Genomic DNA, 25,380 nt, shown 5'->3' on the forward strand with positions numbered 1-25,380 from the left:
GAAATTTTCATAAGCTTCATTTTAAATGTCCAAAAATAATCCAAAGTTTAACAGTGGTTTTGTTAAAAAAGTCACATAATGCCCAAGAGAGCAATTACGTGATATAAAAGAATCTCAGGGCTTTTATTTTGAAATTTTCATTAAGCTTAATTTAAAATTGCCCACTAATCCTGTGTGTAACAATGGTTGCTTAAAATCAGTTATAAAAGCCCAAACACAATGTAATTCTAAAGGCCAGCTCATTCCTCCTCAGTAGTAACTGACAGTTCCGCCATGTTGTAGTTCTGACAATCAGCTCTGACCTCTTTGTAGGCACTGAGTGTTCCGCCATGTTGTAGTTCTAACCTGCAGTCATTGTAGTTTTATAAGAGGTCAACAGTCATGTGTGTGAGGCAGAGACAGATTTCTATCTTTGTGAGACAGCTCAGTCAGTTATAATGGAAAAAGCAGCCGAACAACTCCTTGCCGTTCGGAAACCGTGATACGTATCGGAAAACCGTTTGAAGCATATGAGAGAGCTATTTTTTGTCTCCGATAGTCCTGCAAATCATATCTGTAGCTCATTCACAGTAATTACAGCGATGAGAGAAAAATGGTTTGCGCTGAGGTCTGAAATTTCCAGAAAAGTATGAAAATATATGGTGGAGAGCGTCAGTTAGGCTGGAACTTGATTTTGCTCTAAAGCACCTTGACAGAAAACCGTAAGCCCTAGAAAAATTTTGAAAACATTTTACCGGAGCAAACATTCGTATCAATGTCATGTCTGAGTTTCATACAATAGCACGATATTTGTGGGTGTGGCGGCGATTTCAAAATTTATTTGGGGTCAGAATCGCACTGCTTCCCACACTCTAACGAAACGTCAGTTACACTCTAGGTTTTGGCAGTTGAGCTTTTCGGTTCGGCAGTTGGAAATTTTTGGTCGTTTTTTGCTTTTACGTCGCCGTCGTAACGCCGATTCCCCATAAAAGTAATAGCTCCAATGCCGGGAACGAGCCGCACGTTTTGATACCACTTTTGTGGGTGGGCTCGCAGCAGTGCGAGCCGCATTCCGGTCTACGGAAGAATAAGTTAACTAGAAAATTCCTGAAGAAATTTAACCGGGGCCTGCCAAAGTGTGCCCGTCGGTTTTGACCCAGCGTTCTGATGCTAAACATTAGCATCCATGCTAAAGAAAGCTGCAATGTCATCAATACAATGTGGAGAGTCACAAGCATGACTTACTGCATTCAGTATACTAAATATGGGTAATAAGTAAGGGAAATAGCTAATACCTCATGCAAGGTAAAAGGCTAATGCTAATGCTCTGCCTTGCTGCGCAAGGCAGAGCCCTAACCTGAGTGGAAAAGATCATGCAGGATAATCTTATTGCACTGCCTACGGCAGTGCACTGGTGGGAAACAGAGAAATGCTAATGTTTGTGCTAATGCTAATGCACTGTCTTGCTGCGCAAGACAGTGCCCTAACTTGAGAGGAAAAGATAATGCAAGCTAATATCATTGCAGCGCTGCGGCGCTGCATTAGCCGAGGCCGAATCTTAAGGCTTTTATTTTGAATGTTCAGAATGTTTAATTTTAAATGGTCAATGTAATCCCATGTATAACAGTGATTTGGTTAAATCAGACATATAATGGTCAAAAGAGCACTTATTTAATCTAAATATTCTCAAGGCTTTTATTTTGAAATTTTTTTAAAGCTTAATTTAAATTTCCACACTAATTCCATGTGTAACAATGGTTGGTTAAAAATAGTTATAAAAGGCCCAAAACACAAGCAGTTCTAAAGTCCAGCTTTTTTCTCTGAGTTCTGCCATAGTTAGAACTACAGTGATGCGTTTTTGTAGTCCTAATCAGCTGGCCCCTTTGTGTTCCGTTGCCATGGTAACGGATCCTCTGCCAGCTGTGAGTCAGACAGGGGGAGACTTAATTCTATCAGTTTGAGGCAGCCATTTTCCCTAAAATAGGCATGAGCCAGAAAGGAATCTTAAGGCTTTTATTTTGAAATTTTCAGTAAGATTCATTTTAACTGGCCAATCTCATCCCATGTTTAACACTGATTGGGTTAAATCAGTTATATAGTGGTCAAAAGAGCAATTACTTGATGGAAAAATTGTCAAGGCTTTTATTTTGAAATTTACATTAAGCTTAATTTTAATGGTAACACTAATCCCATGTGTAACTATGGAGTTTTGAAATCAGTTCTAAAATTCCCAAAAACCAAGTACTTGTCATGGCCAGCTCATTCCTCCTCAGTAGTAACTGACAGTTCCACCATGTTGTAGTTTTTATATTCACCTATGACCTCTTCTGTAGGCACTGAGTGTTCCGCCATGTTGTAGTTCTAACCTTCAGGAATTGTAGTTCTAAAGAAGAGGTCAACTGTCATGTCAGTGTGACACACAAGGAGAGAATTAATTATAAATGCTTGAAGAAGTTAGTTTTTCTGACAGGCCTGAGATAAATATTCAAGGTTTTATTTTGAAATTTTCATTCAGCTTAATTAAAATTCCAAACAAATACTGTGTGTAACAATGGTTGCTTAAAATCAGTTATAAAAGCCCAAACACAATGTAATTCTAAAGGCCAGCTCATTCCTCCTCAGCAGTAACTGACAGTTCCTCCATGTTGTAGTTTTTATATTCACCTATGACCTCTTCTGTAGGCACTGAGTGTTCCGCCATGTTGTAGTTCTAACCTTCAGGAATTGTAGTTCCAAAGAGCAGCTCAGTCCTCCTCAGTAGTAACTGACAGTTCCACCATGTTGTAGTTTTTATATTCACCTATGACCTCTTTTGTAGGCACTGAGTGTTCTGCCATGTTGTAGTTCTAACCTTCAGGAATTGTAGTTCTAAAGAGGTCAACTGTCATGTGTGTGAGGCAGAGACAGATTTCTATCTTTGTGAGACAGCTCAGTCAGTTATAATGGAAAAAGCAGCCCGAACAACTCCTTGCCGTTCGGAAACCATGATACGTATCAGAAAACCGTTTGAAGCATATAAGAGAGCTATTTTTTGTCTCCGATAGTCCTGCAAATCATATCTGTAGCTCATTCATAGTAATTACAGCGATGAGAGAAAAATGGTGTGCGCTGAGGTCTGAAATTTTCCAGAAAAGTATGAAAATATATGGTGGAGAGCGTCAGTTAGGCTGGAACTTGATTTTGCTCTAAAGCACCTTGACAGAAAACCGTAAGCCCTAGAAAAATTTCGAAAACATTTTACCGGAGCAGACATACGTATCGATGTCATGTCCGAGTTTCATACCGATTGCACGATATTTGTGGGCGTGGCGGCGATTTCAAAATTTATTTGGGGTCAGAAATCCACTTCATTTTTCACTCTAGCGGAGCGGCAGTTGGTGGCAGTTATGCTCTGTGTTTCGGCAGTTGGAAATTTCGCTCGTTTTTCGCTTTTTACGTCGCCGTCGTAACGCCGATTCCCATAAAAGTAATAGCTCCAATGCCGGGAACGAGCCGCACGTTTTGATACCACTTTTGTGGGTGGGCTCGCAGCGGTGCGAGCCGCATTCCGGTCTACGGAAGAATAAGTTATAACTAGAAAATTCCTGAAGAAATTTAACCGGGGCCTGCCAAAGTGTGCCCGTCGGTTTGGACCCAGCGTTCTGATGCTAAACATTAGCATCCATGCTAAGCTTTGCTAAGAATGACAAAGTATCATGTGGAGAATCACAAGAATGTTCACTAACATAAACTTGCACCATTCAGTATGTTAAATTAAGTGTATAAGCTAAAATTAGCAAAAATGCTAATGTTAAAATGAATACTGTCAGTAGCATGTGGACAATCACGATCATGTTTCTGTAATTTACTTACTCCATTCACCATACCAAATATCGCTAATAAGTCAGAAATAGCTAATACCTCATTTAAGGTAAAAGGCTAATGCTAATGCTCTGCCTTGCTGCGCAAGGCAGAGCCCTAACCTGACTAAAAAAGATCAAGCAAGCTAATATCATTGCAGCGCCTGTGGCGCTGCATTAGCCACAAACGAATCTTAAGGCTTTTATTTTGAAATTTTCATTGAGATTAATTTTAAATGGCCAATTTCATTCCATGTTTAACACTGATTGGTTTAAATCAGTAATATAGTGGTCAAAAGAGCAATTACTTGATGGAAAAATTGTCAAGGCTTTTATTTTGAAATTTACATTAAGCTTAATTTTAATGGTAACACTAATCCCATGTGTAACTATGGAGTTTGGAAATCAGTTCTAAAATTCCCAAAAAACAAGTACTTGTCATGGCCAGCTGATTCCTCCTCAGTAGTAACTGACAGTTCCACCATGTTGTAGTTCTGACAATCAGCTCTGACCTCTTTTGTAGGCACTGAGTGTTCCGCCATGTTGTAGTTCTAACCTTCAGGAATTGTAGTTCTAAAGAGGAGGTCAACTGTCATGTCAGTGTGACACAAAAGGAAAGACTTAATTCTAAGTGCTTGAAGAAGTTAGTTCTTCTGACAGGCCTGAGAGAAATATTCAAGGTTTTATTTCGAAATTTTTATTAAGCTTAATTTAAAATTGCCAAACTAATCCTGTCTGTAACAGTGGTTGCTTAAAATCAGTTATAAAAAGCCCAAACACAATGTAATTCTAAAGGCCAGCTCATTCCTCCTCAGTAGTAACTGACAGTTCCACCATGTTGTAGTTCTGACAATCAGCTATGACCTCTTTTGTAGGCACTGAGTGTTCTGCCATGTTGTAGTTCTAACCTTCAGGAATTGTAGTTCTAAAGAGGAGGTCAACTGTCATGTCAGTGTGACACACAAGGAGAGACTTAATTCTAAATGCTTGAAGAAGTTAGTTTTTCTGACAGGCCTGAGAGAAATATTCAAGGTTTTATTTTGAAATTTTCATTAAGCTTCATTTTAAATGTCCAAAATAATCCAAAGTTTAACAGTGGTTTTGTTAAAAAAGTCACATAATGCCCAAGAGAGCAATTACGTGATATAAAAGAATCTCAGGGCTTTTATTTTGAAATTTTCATTAAGCTTAATTTAAAATTGCCACACTAATCCTGTGTGTAACAATGGTTGGTCAAAATCAGTTATAAAAATCCCAAACACAATGTAATTCTAAAGGCCAGCTCATTCCTCCTCAGTAGTAACTGACAGTTCCACCATGTTGTAGTTCTGACAATCAGCTCTGACTCTTTTGTAGGCACTGAGTGTTGCGCCATGTTGTAGTTCTAACCTTCAGGAATTGTAGTTCTAAAGAGCAGCTCAGTCCTCTTCAGTAGTAACTGACAGTTCCACCATGTTGTAGTTTTTATATTCACCTATAACCTCTTCTGTAGGCACTGAGTGATCCGCCATGTTGTAGTTCTACCCTTCAGGAATTGTAGTTCTAAAGAGGAGGTCAACTGTCATGTCAGTGTGACACACAAGGAGAGACTTAATTTTAAATGCTTGAAGATGTTAGTTTTTCTGACAGGCCTGAGAGAAATATTCAAGGTTTTATTTTGAAATTTTCATTCAGCTTAATTTAAAATTTCCACACAAATACTGTGTGTAACAATGGTTGGTTAAAATCAGTTATAAAAAGCCCAAACACAATGTAATTCTAAAGGCCAGCTCATTCCTCAGTAGTAACTGACAGTTCCGCCATGTTGTAGTTCTGACAATCAGCTCTGACCTCTTCTGTAGGCACTGAGTGTTCCGCCATGTTGTAGTTCTAACCTTCAGGAATTGTAGTTCTAAAGAGGTCAACTGTCATGTGTGTGAGGCAGAGACAGATTTCTATCTTTGTGAGACAGCTCAGTCAGTTATAATGGAAAAAGCAGCCCGAACAACTCCTTGCCGTTCGGGAACCGTGATACGTATCGGAAAACCGTTTGAAGCATATGAGAGAGCTATTTTTTGTCTCCGATTGTCCTGCAAATCAAATCTGTAGCTCATTCACAGTAATTGCAGCGATGAGAGAAAAATGGTGTGCACTGAGGTCTGAAATTTCCCATAAAAGTATTAAAATACATGGTGGAGAGCGTCAGTTAGGCTGGAACTTGATTTTGCTCTGAAGCACCTTGACGGAAAACCGTAAGCCCTAGAAAAATTTTGAAAACATTTTACCGGAGCAGACATTCGTATCGATGTCATGTCCGAGTTTGAGACCGATTGCACGATATTTGTGGGCGTGGCGGCGATTTCAAAATTTATTTGGGGTCAGAAATCCACTCCATTTTTCACTCTAGCGGAGCGGCAGTTGGTGGCAGTTGTGCTCTGCGGTTCGGCAGTTGGAAATTTTGCTCGTTTTTCGCTTTTTACGTCGCCGTCGTAACGCCGATTTCCCATAAAAGTAATAGCTCCAATGCCGGGAACGAGCCGCACGTTTTGATACCACTTTTGTGGGTGGGCTCGCAGCGGTGCGAGCCGCATTCCGGTCTACGGAAGAAAAATAAAGATCTATAATAATAATAATAAAGAGGCATTCTATTGGGTGAAGATTAATAGGTGCCTGCCATGCAATGCATGGAGGCAGTGACTGACTTGCTTCGCAAGTCAGTCACTGCTCTCCTTATGCATTGCTAGGCAGGCCCCAACTAGAAAATTCCTGAAGAAATTTAACCGGGGCCTGCCAAAGTGTGCCCGTCGATTTTGACCCAGCGTTCTGATGCTAAACATTAGCATCCATGCTAAAGAAAGCTGCAATGTCATCAATACAATGTGGAGAGTCACAAGCATGACTGACTGCATTCAGTATACTAAATATGGGTAATAAGTAAGGGAAATAGCTAATACCTCATGCAAGGTAAAAGGCTAATGCTAATGCTCTGCCTTGCTCCACAAGGCAGAGCCCTAACCTGAGTGGAAAAGATCATGCAGGATAATCTTATTGCACTGCCTACGGCAGTGCACTGGTGGGGAACAGAGAAATGCTAATGTTTGTGCTAATGCTAATGCACTGTCTTGCTACGCAAGACAGTGCCCTAACTTGAGAGGAAAAGATAATGCAAGCTAATATCATTGCAGCGCCTGCGGCGCTGCATTAGCCACGGCCGAATCTTAAGGCTTTTATTTTAAAATGTTCAGAATGTTTAATTTTAAATGGTCAATGTAATCCCATGTATAACAGTGATTTGGTTAAATCAGACATATAATGGTCAAAAGAGCACTTATTTAATCATAAAATTCTCAAGGCTTTTATTTTGAAATTTTTTAAAGCTTAATTTAAAATTTCCACACTAATTCCATGTGTAACAATGGTTGGTTAAAAATAGTTATAAAAGGCCCAAAACACAAGCAGTTCTAAAGTCCAGCTTTTTTCTCTGAGTTCTGCCATAGTTAGAACTACAGTGATGCGTTTTTGTAGACCTAATCAGCTGGCCCCTTTGTGTTCCGTTGCCATGGTAATGGATTCTCTGCCAGCTGTTAGTCAGACAGGGGGAGACTTAATTCTATCAGTTTGAGGCAGCCATGTTCCCTAAAGTATGCATGAGCCAGAAAGGAATCTTAAGGCTTTTATTTTGAAATTTTCATTGAGATTAATTTTAAATGGCCAATCTCATCCCATGTTTAACACTGATTGGGTTAAATCAGTTATATAGTGGTCAAAAGAGCAATTACTTGATGGAAAAATTGTCCAGGCTTTTATTTTGAAATTTACATTAAGCTTAATTTTAATGGTAACACTAATCCCATGTGTAACTATGGAGTTTTGAAATCAGTTCTAAAATTCCCAAAAACCAAGTACTTGTCATGGCCATCTGATTATTCATCAGTATTAACTGACAGTTCCACCATGTTGTAGTTTTTATATTCACCTATGACCTCTTCTGTAGGCACTGAGTGTTCCGCCATGTTGTAGTTCTAACGTTCAGGAATTGTAGTTCTAAAGAGCAGCTGATTCCTCCTCAGTAGTAACTGACAGTTCCGCCATGTTGTAGTTCTGACAATCAGCTCTGACTCTTTTCTAGGCACTGAGTGTTCCGCCATGTTGTAGTTCTAACCTTCCAGAATTGTAGTTCTAAAGAAGAGGTCAACTGTCATGTCAGTGTGACACACAAGGAGAGACTTAATTCTAAATGCTTGAAGAAGTTAGTTTTTCTGACAGGCCTGAGAGAAATATTCAATGTTTTATTTTGAAATTTTCATTCAGCTTAATTTAAAATTTCCACACAAATACTGTGTGTAACAATGGTTGCTTAAAATCAGTGATAAAAAGCCCAAACACAATGTAATTCTAAAGGCCAGCTCAGTCCTCCTCAGCAGTAACTGACAGTTCCACCATGTTGTAGTTCTGACAATCAGCTCAGACCTCTTTTGTAGGCACTGAGTGCTCCGCCATGTTGTAGTTCTAACCTGCAGTCATTGTAGTTCTAAAGAGCAGCTCAGTACTCCTCGGTAGTAACTGACAGTTCCACCATGTTGTAGTTTTTATATTCACCTATGACCTCTTCTGAAGGCACTGAGTGTTCCGCCATGTTGTAGTTCTAACCTTCAGGAATTGTAGTTCTAAAGAGGAGGTCAACTGTCATGTCAGTGTGACACACAAGGAGAGACTTAATTCAAAATGCTTGAAGAAGTTAGTTTTTCTGACAGGCCTGAGAGAAATATTCAAGGTTTTATTTTGAAATTGTAATTCAGCTTAATTTAAAATTGCCACACTAATCCTGTGTATAACAATGGTTGGTTAAAATCAGTTATAAAAAGCCCAAACACAATGTAATTCTAAAGGCCAGCTCATTCCTCCTCAGTAGTAACTGACAGTACCACCATGTTGTAGTTCTGACAATCAGCTCTGACCTCTTCTGTAGGCACTGAGTGTTCCGCCATGTTGTAGTTCTAACCTTCCGGAATTGTAGTTCAAAAGAGCAGCTCAGTCCTCCTCAGTAGTAACTGACAGTTCCACCATGTTGTAGTTTTTATATTCACCTATGACCTCTTCTGTAGGCACTGAGTGTTCCGCCATGTTGTAGTTCTAACCTTCCGGAATTGTAGTTCTAAAGAGCAGCTCATTCCTCCTCAGTAGTAACTGACAGTTCCACCATGTTGTAGTTTTTATATTCACCTATGACCTCTTCTGTAGGCACTGAGTGTTCCGCCATGTTGTAGTTCTAACCTGCAGTCATTGTAGTTCAAAAGAGCAGCTCATTCCTCCTCAGTAGTAACTGACAGTCCCGCCATGTTGTAGTTCTGACAATCAGCTCTGACCTCTTTTGTAGGCACTGAGTGTTCCGCCATGTTGTAGTTCTAACCTTCAGGAATTGTAGTTCTAAAGAGGTCAACTGTCATGTGTGTGAGGCAGAGACAGATTTCTATCTTTGTGAGACAGCTCAGTCAGTTATAATGGAAAAAGCAGCCCGAACAACTCCTTGCCTTTCGGAAACCGTGATACGTATCGGAAAACCGTTTGAAGCGTATGAGAGAGCTATTTTTTGTCTCCGATAGTCCTGCAAATCAAATCTGTAGCTCATTCACAGTAATTACAGTGATGAGAGAAAAATGGTGTGCGTTGAGGTCTGAAATTTTCCAGAAAAGTGTGAAAATATATGGTGGAGAGCGTCAGTTAGGCTGGAACTTGATTTTGCTCTAAAGCACCTTGACAGAAAACCGTAAGCCCTAGAAAAATTTCGAAAACATTTTACCGGAGCAGACATTCGTATCTATGTCATGACCAAGTTTCATACCGATAGCACGATATTTGTGGGCCTGACGGCGATTTCAAAATTTATTTGGGGTCAGAATCGCACTTCATTTTTCACTCTAGCGGAGCGGCAGTTGGTGGCAGTTGTGCTCTGCGTTTCGGCAGTTGGAAATTTTGCTCGTTTTTCGCTTTTTACGTCGCCGTCGTAACGCCGATTCCCCATAAAAGTAATAGCTCCAATGCCGGGAACAAGCCGCACGTTTTGATACCACTTTTGTGGGTGGGCTCGCAGCGGTGCGAGCCGCATTCCGGTCTACGGAAGAATAAGTTATAACTAGAAAATTCCTGAAGAAATTTAACCGGGGCCTGCCAAAGTGTGCCCGTCGATTTTGACCCAGCGTTCTGATGCTAAACATTAGCATTCATGCTAAAGAAAGCTGCAATGTCATCAATACAATGTGGAGAGTCACAAACATGACTTACTGCATTCAGTATACTAAATATGGGTAATAAGTAAGGGAAATAGCTAATACCTCATGCAAGGTAAAAGGCTAATGCTAATGCTCTGCCTTGCTGCGCAAGGCAGAGCCCTAACCTGAGTGGAAAAGATCATGCAGGATAATCTTATTGCACTGCCTACGGCAGTGCACTGGTGGGGAACAGAGAAATGCTAATGTTTGTGCTAATGCTAATGCACTGTCTTGCTGGGCAAGACAGTGCCCTAACTTGAGAGGAAAAGATAATGCAAGCTAATATCATTGCAGCGCCTGTGGCGCTGCATTAGCCACGGCCGAATCTTAAGGCTTTTATTTTGAAATGTTCAGAATGTTTCATTTTAAATGGTCAATGTAATCCCATGTATAACAGTGATTTGGTTAAATCAGACATATAATGGTCAAAAGAGCACTTATTTAATATAAAAATTTACAAGGCTTTTAATTTGAAATTTTTTTAAAGCTTAATTTAAAATTTCCACACTAATTCCATGTGTAACAATGGTTGGTTAAAAATAGTTATAAAAGGCCCAAAACACAAGCAGCTCTAAAGTCCAGCTTTTTTCTCTGAGTTCTGCCATAGTTAGAACTACAGTGATGCGTTTTTGTAGACCTAATCAGCTGGCCCCCTTGTGTTCCGTTGCCATGGTAATGGATCCTCTGCCAGCTGTGAGTCAGACAGGGGAGACATAATTCTATCAGTTTGAGGCAGCCATTTTGCCTAAAATAGGCATGAGCCATAAACGAATATTAAGGCTTTTATTTTGAAATTTTCATTGAGATTAATTTTAAATGGCCAATTTCATCCCATGTTTAACACTGATTGGGTTAAATCAGTTATATAGTGGTCAAAAGAGCAATTACTTGATGGAAAAATTGTCAAGGCTTTTATTTTGAAATTTACATTAAGCTTAATTTTAATGGTAACACTAATCCCATGTGTAACTATGGAGTTTTGAAATCAGTTCTAAAATTCCCAAAAACCAACTACTTGTCATGGCCAGCTGATTACTCATCAGTAGTAACTGACAGTTCCACCATGTTGTAGTTTTTATATTCACCTATGACCTCTTCTGTAGGCACTGAGTGTTCCGCCATGTTGTAGTTCTAACGTTCAGGAGTTGTAGTTCTAAAGAGCAGCTCAATCCTCCTCAGTACTAACTGACAGTTCCACCATGTTGTAGTTTTTATATTCAACTGTGACCTCTTTTGTAGGCACTGAGCGTTCCGCCATGTTGTAGTTCTACCTTTCAGGAATTGTAGTTCTAAAGAGCATCTCATTCCTCCTCAGTAGTAACTGACAGTTCCACCATGTTGTAGTTTTTATATTCACCTATGACCTCTTCTGTAGGCACTGAGTGTTCTGCCATGTTGTAGTCATAACCTTCAGAAATTGTAGTTCTAAAGAGGAGGTCAACTGTCATGTCAGTGTGACACACAAGGGGACACTTAATTCTAAATGCTTGAAGAAGTTAGTTTTTCTGACAGGCCTGAGAGAAATATTCAAGGTTTTATTTTGAAATTTTCATTAAGCTTAATTTAAAATGTCCACACACATACTGTGTGTAACAATGGTTGGTTAAAATCAGTGATAAAAGCCCAAACACAATGTAATTCTAAAGGCCAGCTCATTCCTCCTCAGTAGTAACTGACAGTTCCACCATGTTGTAGTTTTGACAATCAGCTCTGACCTCTTTTGTAGGCACTGAGTGTTCCGCCATGTTGTAGTTCTAACCTTCAGGAATTGTAGTTCTAAAGAGGTCAACTGTCATGTGTGTGAGGCAGAGACAGATTTCTATCTTTGTGAGACAGCTCAGGCAGTTATAATGGAAAAAGCAGCCCGAACAACTCCTTGCCGTTCGGGAACCGTGATACGTATCGGAAAAGCGTTTGAAGCGTATGAGAGCTATTTTTTGTCTCCTATAGTCCTGCAAATCAAATCTGTAGCTCATTCATAGTAATTACAGCGATGAGAGAAAAATGGTGTGCGCTGAGGTCTGAAATTTTCCAGAAAAGTATGAAAATATATGGTGGAGAGCGTCAGTTAGGCTGGAACTTGATTTTGCTCTAAAGCACCTTGACAGAAAACCGTAAGCCCTAGAAAAATTTTGAAAACATTTTACCGGAGCAGACATACGTATCGATGTCATGACCGAGTTTCATACCGATAGCACGATATTTGTGGGCGTGACGGCGATTTCAAAATTTATTGGGGTCAGAAATCCACTTCATTTTTCACTCTAGCGGAGCGGCAGTTGGTGGCAGTTATGCTCTGCGTTTCGGCAGTTGGAAATTTCGCTCGTTTTTCGCTTTTTACGTCGCCGTCGTAACGCCGATTCCCCATAAAAGTAATAGCTCCAATGCCGGGAACAAGCCGCACGTTTTGATACCACTTTTGTGGGTGGGCTCGCAGCGGTGCGAGCCGCATTAACGGTAGCGGAAGAAGAAGTTATAATAATAATAATAACTAGAAAATTCCTGAAGAAATTTAACCGGGGCCTGCCAAAGTGTGCCCGTCGATTTTGACCCAGCGTTCTGATGCTAACATTAGCATCCATGCTAAAGAAAGCTGCAATGTCATCAATAAAATGTGGAGAGTCACAAGCATGTATAGTAAATATGGGTAATAAGTAAGGGAAATAGCTAATACCTCATGCAAGGTAAAAGGCTAATGCTAATGCTCTGCCTTGCGCAGCAAGGCAGAGCCCTAACCTGAGTGGAAAGGATCATGCAGGATAATCTTATTGCACTGCCTACGGCAGTGCACTGGTGGGAAACAGAGAAATGCTAATGTTTGTGCTAATGCTAATGCACTGTCTTGCTGCGCAAGACAGTGTCTTAACTTGAGAGGAAAAGATAATGCAAGCTAATAACATTGCAGCGCCTGTGGCGCTGCATTAGCCACGGAAGAATCTTAAGGCTTTTATTTTGAAATGTTCAGAATGTTTCATTTTAAATGGTCAATGTAATCCCATGTATAACAGTGATTTGGTTAAATCAGACATATAATGGTCAAAAGAGCACTTATTTAATGTAAAAATTCTCAAGGCTTTTATTTTGAAATTTTTTTAAAGCTTAATTTAAAATTTCCACACTAATTCCATGTGTAACAATGGTTGGTTAAAAATAGTTATAAAAGGCCCAAAACACAAGCAGTTCTAAAGTCCAGCTTTTTTCTCTGAGTTCTGCCATAGTTAGAACTACAGTGATGCGTTTTTGTAGTCCTAATCAGCTGGCCCCCTTGTGTTCCGTTGCCATGGTAATGGATCCTCTGCCAGCTGTGAGTCAGACAGGGGAGACATAATTCTATCAGTTTGAGGCAGCCATTTTCCCTAAAATAGGCATGAGCCAGAAAGGAATCTTAAGGCTTTTATTTTGAAATTTTCATTGAGATTAATTTTAAATGGCCAATCTCATCCCATGTTTAACACTGATTGGGTTAAATCAGTTATATAGTGATCAAAAGAGCAATTACTTGATGGAAAAATTTTCAAGGCTTTTATTTTGAAATTTACATTAAGCTTAATTTTAATGGTAACACTAATCCCATGTGTAACTATGGAGTTTTGAAATCAGTTCTAAAATTTCCAAAAACCAAGTACTTGTCATGGCCAGCTGATTACTCATCGGTAGTAACTGACATTTCCACCATGTTGTAGTTCAGACAATCAGCTCAGACCTCTTTTGTAGGCACTGAGTGTTCCGCCATGTTGTAGTTCTAACCTTCAGGAATTGTAGTTCTAAAGAGGAGGTCAACTGTCATGTCAGTGTGACACACAAGGAGCGGCTTAATTCTAAGTGCTTGAAGAAGTTAGTTTTTCTGACAGGCCTGAGAGAAATATTCAAGGCTTTATTTCGAAATTTTTATTAAGCTTAATTTAAAATTGCCAAACTAATCCTGTCTGTAACAATGGTTGCTTACAATCAGTTATAAAAGTCCAAACACAATGTAATTCTAAAGGCCAGCTCATTCCTCCTCAGCAGTAACTGACAGTTCCGCCATGTTGTAGTTCTGACAATCAGCTCTGACTCTTTTGTAGGCACTGAGTGTTCCGCCATGTTGTAGTTCTAACCTTCAGAAATTGTAGTTCTAAAGAAGAGGTCAACTGTCATGTCAGTGTGACACACAAGGACAGACTTAATTCTAAATGCTTGAAGAAGTTAGTTTTTCTGACAGGCCTGAGAGAAATATTCAAGGTTTTATTTTGAAATTTTCATTCAGCTTAATTTTAAATGTCCAAAATAATCCAAAGTTTAACAGTGGTTCTGTTAAAAAAGTCACATAATGCCCAAGAGAGCAATTACGTGATATAAAAGAATCTCAGGGCTTTTATTTTGAAATTTCATTAAGCTTAATTTAAAATGTCCACACACATACTGTGTGTAACAATGGTTGGTTAAAATCAGTGATAAAAAGCCCAAACACAATGTAATTCTAAAGGCCAGCTCATTCCTCCTCAGTAGTAACTGACAGTTCCACCATGTTGTAGTTTTTATATTCACCTATGACCTCTTCTGTAGGCACTGAGTGTTCTGCCATGTTGTAGTCCAAACCTGCAGTCAATGTAGTTCTAAGGAGAAGGTCAACTGTCATATCAGTGTGACACACAAGGAGAGACTTAATTCTAAATGCTTGAAGCAGTTAGTTTTTCTGAAAGGCCTGACATAAATATTCCAGCTTTTATTTTGAAATTTTCATTCAGCTTAATTTAAAATTGCCTCACAAATACTGTGTGTAACAATGGTTGCTAAAAATCAGTGATAAAAAGCCCAAACACAATGTAATTCTAAAGGCCAGCTCATTCCTCCTCAGTAGTAACTGACAGTTCCACCATGTTGTAGTTTTTATATTCACACCTATGACCTCTTTTGTAGGCACTGAGTGTTCCGCCATGTTGTAGTTCAAACCTTCAGCAATTGTAGTTCTAAAGAGGTCAACAGTCATGTGTGTGAGGCAGAGACAGATTTCTATCTTTGTGAGACAGCTCAGTCAGTTATAATGGAAAAAGCAGCCCGAACAACTCCTTGCCGTTTGGAAACCGTGATACGTATCGGAAAACCGTTTGAAGCATATGAGAGAGCTATTTTTGTCTCCGATAGTCCTGCAAATCAAATCTGTAGCTCATTCATAGTAATTACAGCGATGATAAAAAAATGTTGTGTGTTGAGGTCTGAAATTTTCCATAAAAATATGAAAATATATGGTGGAGAGCGTCAGTTAGGCTGGAACTTGATTTTGCTCTAAAGCACCTTGACAGAAAACCGTAAGCCCTAGAAAAATTTTGAAAACATTTTACCGGAGCAGACATACGTATCGATGTCATGTCCAAGTTTCATACCGATAGCACGATATTTGTGGGCGTGGCGGCGATTTCAAAATTTATTTGGGGTCAGAATCACACTGCTTCCTATACTCTAAGAAACGTCAGTTACACTCTAGGTTTTGGCAGTTGAGCTTTTCGGTTCGGCAGTTGGAAATTTTGCTTGTTTTTTGCTTTTTACGTCGCCGTCGTAACGCCGATTCCCCATAAAAGTAATAGCTCCAATGCCGGGAACAAGCCGCACGTTTTGATACCACTTTTGTGGGTGGGCTCGCAGCGGTGCGAGCCGCATTCCGGTCTACGGAAGAAGAAATTATAACTAGAAAATTCCTGAAGAAATTTAACCGGGGCCTGCCAAAGTGTGCCCGTCGATTTTGACCCAGCGTTCTGATGCTAAACATTAGCATCCATGCTAAAGAAAGCTGCAATGTCATCAATACAATGTGGAGAGTCACAAGCATGTATAGTAAATATGGGTAATAAGTAAGGGAAATAGCTAATACCTCATGCAAGGTAAAAGGCTAATGCTAATGCTCTGCCTTGCTGCGCAAGGCAGAGCCCTAACCTGAGTGGAAAAGATCATGCAGGATAATCTTATTGCACTGCCTACGGCAGTGCACTGGTGGGAAACAGAGAAATGCTAATGTTTGTGCTAATGCTAATGCACTGTCTTGCTGCGCAAGACAGTGCCCTAACTTGAGAGGAAAAGATAATGCAAGCTAATATCATTGCAGCGCCTGCGGCGCTGCATTAGCCAAGGCCGAATCTTAAGGCTTTTATTTTGAAATGTTCAGAATGTTTAATTTTAAATGGTCAATGTAATCCCATGTATAACAGTGATTTGGTTAAATCAGACATATAATGGTCAAAAGAGCACTTATTTAATATAAAAATTCTCAAGGCTTTTATTTTGAAATTTTTTTAAAGCTTAATTTAAATTTCCACACTAATTCCATGTGTAACAATGGTTGGTTAAAAATAGTTATAAAAGCCCAAAACACAAGCAGTTCTAAAGTCCAGCTTTTTTCTCTGAGTTCTGCCATAGTTAGAACTACAGTGATGCGTTTTTGTAGTCCTAATCAGCTGGCCCCTTTGTGTTCCGTTGCCATGGTAATGGATCCTCTGCCAGCTGTGTGTCAGACAGGGGAGACTTAATTCTATCAGTTTGAGGCAGCTATTTTCCCTAAAATAGGCATGAGCCAGAAAGGAATCTTAAGGCTTTTATTTTGAAATTTTCATTGAGATTAATTTTAAATGGCCAATCCCATCCCATGTTTAACATTGATTGGGTTAAATCAGTTATATAGTGGTCAAAAGAGCAATTACTTGATGGAAAAATTGTCAAGGCTTTTATTTTGAAATTTACATTAAGCTTAATTTTAATGGTAACACTAATCCCATGTGTAACTATGGAGTTTTGAAATCAGTTCTAAAATTCCCAAAAACCAAGTACTTGTCATGGCCAGCTGATTACTCATCAGTAGTAACTGACAGTTCCACCATGTTGTAGTTTTTATATTCACCTATGACCTCTTCTGTAGGCACTGAGTGTTCTGCCATGTTGTAGTTCTGACAATGAGCTCTAACCTCTTTTTTGTAGGCACTGAGTGTTCCGCCATGTTGTAGTTCTAACCTGCAGTCATTGTAGTTCTAAAGAGCAGCTCATTCCTCCTCAGTAGTAACTGACAGTTCCACCATGTTGTAGTTCTGACAATCAGCTCTGACCTCTTTTGTAGGCACTGAGTGTTCCGCCATGTTGTAGTTCTAAAGTTCAGGAATTGTAGTTCTAAAGAACAGCTCAGTCCTCCTCAGTAGTAACTGACAGTACCACCATGTTGTAGTTTTTAGATTCACCTATGACCTCTTCTGTAGGCACTGAGTGTTCTGCCATGTTGTAGTTCTAACCTTCAGGAATTGTAGTTCTAAAGAGAAGGTCAACTGTCATGTCAGTGTGCCACAAAAGGAGAGACTTAATTCTAAGTGCTTGAAGAAGTTAGTTTTTCTGACAGGCCTGAGAGAAATATTCAAGTTTTATTTCGAATTTTTTATTAAGCTTAATTTAAAATTGCCAAACTAATCCTGTCTGTAACAGTGGTTGCTTACAATCAGTTATAAAAGCCCAAACACAATGTAATTCTAAAGAGCAGCTCAGTCCTCCTCAGTAGTAACTGACAGTTCCACCATGTTGTAGTTGTTATATTCACCTATGACCTTTTCTGTAGGCACTGAGTGTTCCGCCATGTTGTAGTTCTAACCTTCAGGAATTGTAGTTCTAAAGAGCAGCTCAGTCCTCTTCAGTAGTAACTGACAGTTCCACCATGTTGTAGTTTTTATATTCACCTATGACCTCTTCTGTAGGCACTGAGTGTTCAGCCATGTTGTAGTTCTAACCTTCAGAAATTGTAGTTCTAAAGAGGAGGTCAACTGTCATGTCAGTGTGACACACAAGGAGAGACTTAATTGTATATGATTGAAGCAGTTAGTTTATCTAACAGGTCTGAGAGAAATATTCAAGGTTTTATTTTGAAATTTTCATTCAGCTTAATTTAAAATTTCCACACAAATACTGTGTGTAACAATGGTTGCTTAAAATCAGTGATAAAAAGCCCAAACACAATGTAATTCTAAAGGCCAGCTCATTCCTCCTCAGTAGTAACTGACAGTTCCGCCATGTTGTAGTTCTGACAATCAGCTCTGACCTCTTTGTAGGCACTGAGTGTTCCGCCAATGTTGTAGTTCTAACCTTCAGGAATTGTAGTTCTAAAGAGGTCAACTGTCATGTGTGTGAGGCAGAGACAGATTTCTATCTTTGTGAGACAGATCAGTCAGTTATAATGGAAAAAGCAGCCCGAACAACTCCTTGCCGTTCGGGAACCGTGTATAAAATCGTTTGATCGGAAAATCGTTTGAAGCATATGAGAGAGCTATTTTTTGTCTCCGATAGTCCTGCAAATCATATCTGTAGCTCATTCACAGTAATTACAGCGATGAGATAAAAATGGTGTGTGCTGAGGTCTGAAATTTTCCATGAAAGTATGAAAATATATGGTGGAGAGCGTCAGTTAGGCTGGAACTTGATTTTGCTCTAAAGCACCTTGATAGAAAACCGTAAGCCCTAGAAAAATTTCGAAAACATTTTACCGGAGCAGACATTCGTATCTATGTCATGACCGAGTTTGAGACCGATAGCACGATATTTGTGGGTGTGGCGGTGATTTCAAAATTTATTTGGGGTCAGAAATCCGCTTCATTTTTCACTCTAGCGGAGCGGCAGTTGGTGGCAGTTATGCTCTGCGTTTCGGCAGTTGGAAATTTTGCTCGTTTTTCGCTTTTTACGTCGCCGTCGTAACGCCGATTCCCCATAAAAGTAATAGCTCCAATGCCGGGAACAAGCCGCACGTTTTGATACCACTTTTGTGGGTGGGCTCGCAGCGGTGCGAGCCGCATTCCGGTCTACGGAAGAATAAGTTATAAGAATAATAATAAAGAGACATTCTATTGGGTGTAGATTAATAGGTGCCTGCCATGCAATGCATGGAGGCAGTGACTGACTTGCGAGCAAGTCAGTCACTGCTCTCCTTATGCATTGCTATGGGCAGGCCCCAACTAGAAAATTCCTGAAGAAATTTAACCGGGGCCTGCCAAAGTGTGCCCGTCGGTTTGGACCCAGCGTTCTGATGCTAAACATTAGCATCCATGCTAAGCTTTGCTAAGAATGACAAAGTATCATGTGGAGAATCACAAGAATGTTCACTAACATGAACTTGCACCATTCAGTATGTTAAATTAAGTGTATAAGCTAAAATTAGCAAAAATGCTAATGTTAGAATGAATACTGTCAGTAACATGTGGACAATCACGAGCATGTTCCCTGTGATTTACTTACTCCATTCACCATACCAAATATCGCTAATGAGTCAGAAATAGCTAATACCTCATTTAAGGTAAAAGGCTAATGCTAATGCTCTGCCTTGCTGTGCAAGGCAGAGCCCTAACCTGACTAAAAAAGATCAAGCAAGCTAATATCATTGCAGCGCCTGTGGCGCTGCATTAGCCACAAACGAATCTTAAGGCTTTTATTTTGAAATTTTCATTGAGATTAATTTTAAATGGCCAATTTCATTCCATGTTTAACACTGATTGGTTTAAATCAGTTATATAGTGGTCAAAAGAGCAATTACTTGATGGAAAAATTGTCAAGGCTTTTATTTTGAAATTTACATTAAGCTTAATTTTAATGGTAACACTAATCCCATGTGTAACTATGGAGTTTGGAAATCAGTTCTAAAATTCCCAAAAAACAAGTACTTGTCATGGCCAGCTGATTCCTCCTCAGCAGTAACTGACAGTTCCACCATGTTGTAGTTTTTATATTCACCTATGACCTCTTCTGTAGGCACTGAGTGTTCCGCCATGTTGTAGTTCTAACCTTCAGGAATTGTAGTTCTAAAGAAGAGGTCAACTGTCATGTCAGTGTGACACAAAAGGAAAGACTTAATTCTAAGTGCTTGAAGAAGTTAGTTCTTCTGACAGGCCTGAGAGAAATATTCAAGATTTTATTTCGAAATTTTTATTAAGCTTAATTTAAAATTGCCAAACTAATCCTGTCTGTAACAGTGGTTGCTTAAAATCAGTTATAAAAGCCCAAACACAATGTAATTCTAAAGGCCAGCTCATTCCTCCTCAGCAGTAACTGACAGTTCCGCCATGTTGTAGTTCTGACAATCAGCTCTGACCTCTTTGTAGGCACTGAGTGTTCTGCCATGTTGTAGTTCTAACCTTCAGGAATTGTAGTTCTAAAGAGGTCAACTGTCATGTCAGTGTGACACACAAGGAGAGACTTAATTATAAATGCTTGAAGAAGTTAGTTTTTCTGACAGGCCTGAGAGAAATATTCAAGGTTTTATTTTGAAATTTTCATTAAGCTTCATTTTAAATGTCCAAAATAATCCAAAGTTTAACAGTGGTTTTGTTAAAAAAGTCACATAATGCCCAAGAGAGCAATTACGTGATATAAAAGAATCTCAGGGCTTTTATTTTGAAATTTTCATTAAGCTTAATTTAAAATTGCCACACTAATCCTGTGTGTAACAATGGTTGGTTAAAATCAGTTATAAAAAGCCCAAACACAATGTAATTCTAAAGGCCAGCTCATTCCTCCTCAGTAGTAACTGACAGTTCCGCCATGTTGTAGTTCTGACAATCAGCTCTTACTCTTATGTAGGCACTGAGTGTTCCGCCATGTTGTAGTTCTAACCTTCAGGAATTGTAGTTCTAAAGAGCAGCTCAGTCCTCTTCAGTAGTAACTGACAGTTCCACCATGTTGTAGTTTTATATTCACCTATAACCTCTTCTCTAGGCACTGAGTGTTCCGCCATGTTGTAGTTCTACCCTTCAGGAATTGTAGTTCTAAATAGGAGGTCAACTGTCATGTCAGTGTGACACAAAGGAAAGACTTAATTCTAAGTGCTTGAAGAAGTTAGTTTTTCTGACAGGCCTGAGAGAAATATTCAAGGTTTTATTTCGAAATTTTTATTAAGCTTAATTTAAAATTGCCAAACTAATCATGTCTGTAACAGTGGTTGCTTATAATCAGTTATAAAAAGCCCAAACACAATGTAATTCTAAAGGCCAGCTCATTCCTCCTCACTAGTAACTGACAGTTCCACCATGTTGTAGTTCTGACAATCAGCTCTGACCTCTTTTGTAGGCACTGAGTGTTCCGCCATGTTGTAGTTCTAACCTTCCAGAATTGTAGTTCTGAAGAGGTCAACTGTCATGTCAGTGTGACACACAAGGAGAGACTTAATTATAAATGCTTGAAGAAGTTAGTTTTTCTGACAGGCCTGAGAGAAATATTCAAGGTTTTATTTTGAAATTTTCATTAAGCTTCATTTTAAATGTCCAAAATAATCCAAAGTTTAACAGTGGTTTTGTTAAAAAGTCACATAATGCCAAGAGAGCAATTACGTGATATAAAAGAATCTCAGGGCTTTTATTTTGAAATTTTCATTAAGCTTAATTTAAAATTGCCACACTAATCCTGTGTGTAACAATGGTTGGTTAAAATCAGTTATAAAAAGCCCAAACACAATGTAATTCTAAAGGCCAGCTCATTCCTCCTCAGTAGTAACTGACAGTTCCACCATGTTGTAGTTCTGACAATCAGCTCTGACCTCTTTTGTAGGCACTGAGTGTTCCGCCATGTTGTAGTTCTAACCTTCAGGAATTGTAGTTCTAAAGAGGAGGTCAACTGTCATGTGTGTGAGGCAGAGACAGATTTCTATCTTTGTGAGACAGCTCAGTCAGTTATAATGGAAAAAGCAGCCCGAACAACTCCTTGCCGTTCGGGAACCGTGATACGTATCGGAAAACCGTTTGAAGCATATGAGAGAGCTATTTTTTATCTCCGATTGTCCTGCAAATCAAATCTGTAGCTCATTCACAGTAATTGCAGCGATGAGAGAAAAATGGTGTGCACTGAGGTCTGAAATTTCCCATAAAAGTATTAAAATACATGGTGGAGAGCGTCAGTTAGGCTGGAACTTGATTTTGCTCTGAAGCACCTTGACGGAAAACCGTAAGCCCTAGAAAAATTTTGAAAACATTTTACCGGAGCAGACATTCGTATCGATGTCATGTCCGAGTTTGAGACCGATTGCACGATATTTGTGGGCGTGGCGGCGATTTCAAAATTTATTTGGGGTCAGAAATCCACTTCATTTTTCACTCTAGCGGAGCGGCAGTTGGTGGCAGTTATGCTCTGCGTTTCGGCAGTTGGAAATTTCGCTCGTTTTTCGCTTTTTACGTCGCCGTCGTAAGGCCGATTCCCCATAAAAGTAATAGCTCCAATGCCGGGAACGAGCCGCACGTTTGATACCACTTTTGTGGGTGGGCTCGCAGCGGTGCGAGCCGCATTCCGGTCTACGGAAGAATAAGTTATAATAACTAGAAAATTCCTGAAGAAATTTAACCGGGGCCTGCCAAAGTGTGCCCGTCAGTTTGGACCCAGCGTTCTGATGCTAAACATTAGCATCCATGCTAAGCTTTGCTGAAAATGACAAAGTATCATGTGGAGAATCACAAGAATGTTCACTAACATGAACTTGCACCATTCAGTATGTTAAATTAAGTGTATAAGCTAAAATTAGCAAAAATGCTAAAGTTAGAATGAATACTGTCAGTAGCATGTGGACAATCACGAGCATGTTCTCTGTAATTTACTTACTCCATTCACCATACCAAACATCGCTAATAAGTCCGAAATAGCTAATACCTCATTTAAGGTAAAAGGCTAATGCTAATGCTCTGCCTTGCTGCGCAAGGCAGAGCCCTAACCTGACTAATAAAGATCAAGCAAGCTAATATCATTGCAGCGCCTGCGGCGCTGCATTAGCACAAACGAATCTTAAAGCTTTTATTTTGAAATTTTCATTGAGATTAATTTTAAATGGCCAATCTCATCCCATGTTTAACACTGATTGGGTTAAATCAGTTATATAGTGGTCAAAAGAGCAATTACTTGATGGAAAAATTGTCAAGGCTTTTATTTTGAAATTTACATTAAGCTTAATTTTAATGGTAAACACTAATCCCATGTGTAACTATGGAGTTTTGAAATCAGTTCTAAAATTCCAAAAACCAAGTACTTGTCATGGCCAGCTGATTACTCATCAGTAGTAACTGACAGTTCCGCCATGTTGTAGTTCTGACAATCAGCTCTGACTCTTTTGTAGGCACTGAGTGTTCCGCCATGTTGTAGTTCTAACCTTCCAGAATTGTAGTTCTAAAGAGGTCAACTGTCATGTCAGTGTGACACTCAAAGAGAGACTTAATTCAAAATGCTTGAAGAAGTTAGTTTTTGTGACAGGCCTGAGAGAAATATTCAAGGTTTTATTTTGAAATTGTAATTCAGCTTAATTTAAAATTGCCACACTAATCCTGTGTATAACAATGGTTGGTTAAAATCAGTTATAAAAAGCCCAAACACAATGTAATTCTAAAGGCCAGCTCAGTCCTCCTCAGTAGTAACTGACAGTTCCACCATGTTGTAGTTTTTATATTCACCTATGACCTCTTCTGTAGGCACTGAGTGTTCCGCCATGTTGTAGTTCTAACGTTCAGGAATTGTAGTTCTAAAGAGGAGGTCAACTGTCATGTCAGTGTGACACACAAGGAGAGGCTTAATTCTAAATGCTTGAAGAAGTTAGTTTTCTGACAGGCCTGAGAGAAATATTCAAGGTTTTATTTTGAAATTTTCATTCAGCTTAATTTAAAGTTTCCACACAAATACTGTGTGTAACAATGGTTGCTTAAAATCAGTTATAAAAAGCCCAAACACAATGTAATTCTAAAGGCCAGCTCATTCCTCCTCAGTAGTAACTGACAGTTCCACCATGTTGTAGTTTTTATATTCACCTATGACCTCTTCTGTAGGCACTGACTGTTCTGCCATGTTGTAGTTCTAAGCTGCAGTTATTGTAGTTCTAAAGAGGTCAACTGTCATGTCAGTGTGACACACAAGGAGAGGCTTAATTCTAAGTGCTTGAAGAAGTTAGTTTTTCTGACAGGCTGAGAGAAATATTCAAGGTTTTATTTCGAAATTTTTATTAAGCTTAATTTAAAATTGCCAAACTAATCCTGTGTGTAACAATGGTTGCTTAAAATCAGTTATAAAAGTCCAAACACAATGAAATTCTAAAGGCCAGCTCATTCCTCCTCAGTAGTAACTGACAGTTCCACCATGTGGTAGTTTTTATATTCACCTATGACCTCTTCTGTAGGCACTGAGTGTTCCGCCATGTTGTAGTTCTAACCTTCAGGAATTGTAGTTCTAAAGAGGTCAACAGTCATGTGTGTGAGGCAGAGAGACAGATTTCTATCTTTGTGAGACAGCTCAGTCAGTTATAATGGAAAAAGCAGCCCGAACAACTCCTTGCCGTTCGGGAACCGTGATACGTATCGGAAAACTGTTTGAAGCATATGAGAGAGCTATTTTTTGTCTCCGATAGTCCTGCAAATCAAATCTGTAGCTCATTCATAGTAATTGCAGCGATGATATAAAAATGGTGTGTGTTGAGGTCTGAAATTTTCCATAAAAATATGAAAATATATGGTGGAGAGCGTCAGTTAGGCTGGAACTTGATTTTGCTCTAAAGCACCTTGACAGAAAACCGTAAGCCCTAGAAAAATTTTGAAAACATTTTACGGAGCAAACATTCGTATCGATGTCATGACCGAGTTTGATACCGATAGCACAATATTTGTGGGCGTGGCGGCGATTTCAAAATTTATTTGGGGTCAGAATCGCACTGCTTCCCACACTCTAACGAAACGTCAGTTACACTCTAGGTTTGGCAGTTGAGCTTTTCGGTTCGGCAGTTGGAAATTTTGCTCGTTTTTCGCTTTTACGTCGCCGTCGTAACGCCGATTCCCCATAAAAGTAATAGCTCCAATGCGGGAACGAGCCGCACGTTTTGATACCACTTTTGTGGGTGGGCTCGCAGCGGTGCGAGCCGCATTCCGGTCTACGGAAGAAGAAATTATAATAAAGAGATATCTATTGGGTGTAGAATAATAGGTGCCTGCCATGCAATGCATGGAGGCAGTTACTGACTTGCTTCGCAAGTCAGTAACTGCTCTCCTTATGCATTGCTATGGGCAGGCCCCAATAATAATAACTAGAAAATTCCTGAAGAAATTTAACCGGGGCCTGCCAAAGTGTGCCCGTCGATTTTGACCCAGCGTTCTGATGCTAAACATTAGCATCCATGCTAAAGAAAGCTGCAATGTCATCAATAGCACGTGGATATTCACAAGCGTGGCTTACTCCATTCAGTATACTAAATGCTAATGCACTGTCTTGCTGTGCAAGACAGTGCCCTAACTTGAGAGGAAAAGATAATGCAAGCTAATATCATTGCAGCGCCTGTGGCGCTGCATAGCCACGGACGAATCTTAAGGCTTTTA

The sequence above is a fragment of the Poeciliopsis prolifica genome, unplaced genomic scaffold (assembly GCF_027474105.1).
Source record: "Poeciliopsis prolifica strain line A6 unplaced genomic scaffold, Auburn_PproV2 SCAFFOLD012, whole genome shotgun sequence".
Taxonomy (NCBI): domain Eukaryota; kingdom Metazoa; phylum Chordata; class Actinopteri; order Cyprinodontiformes; family Poeciliidae; genus Poeciliopsis; species Poeciliopsis prolifica.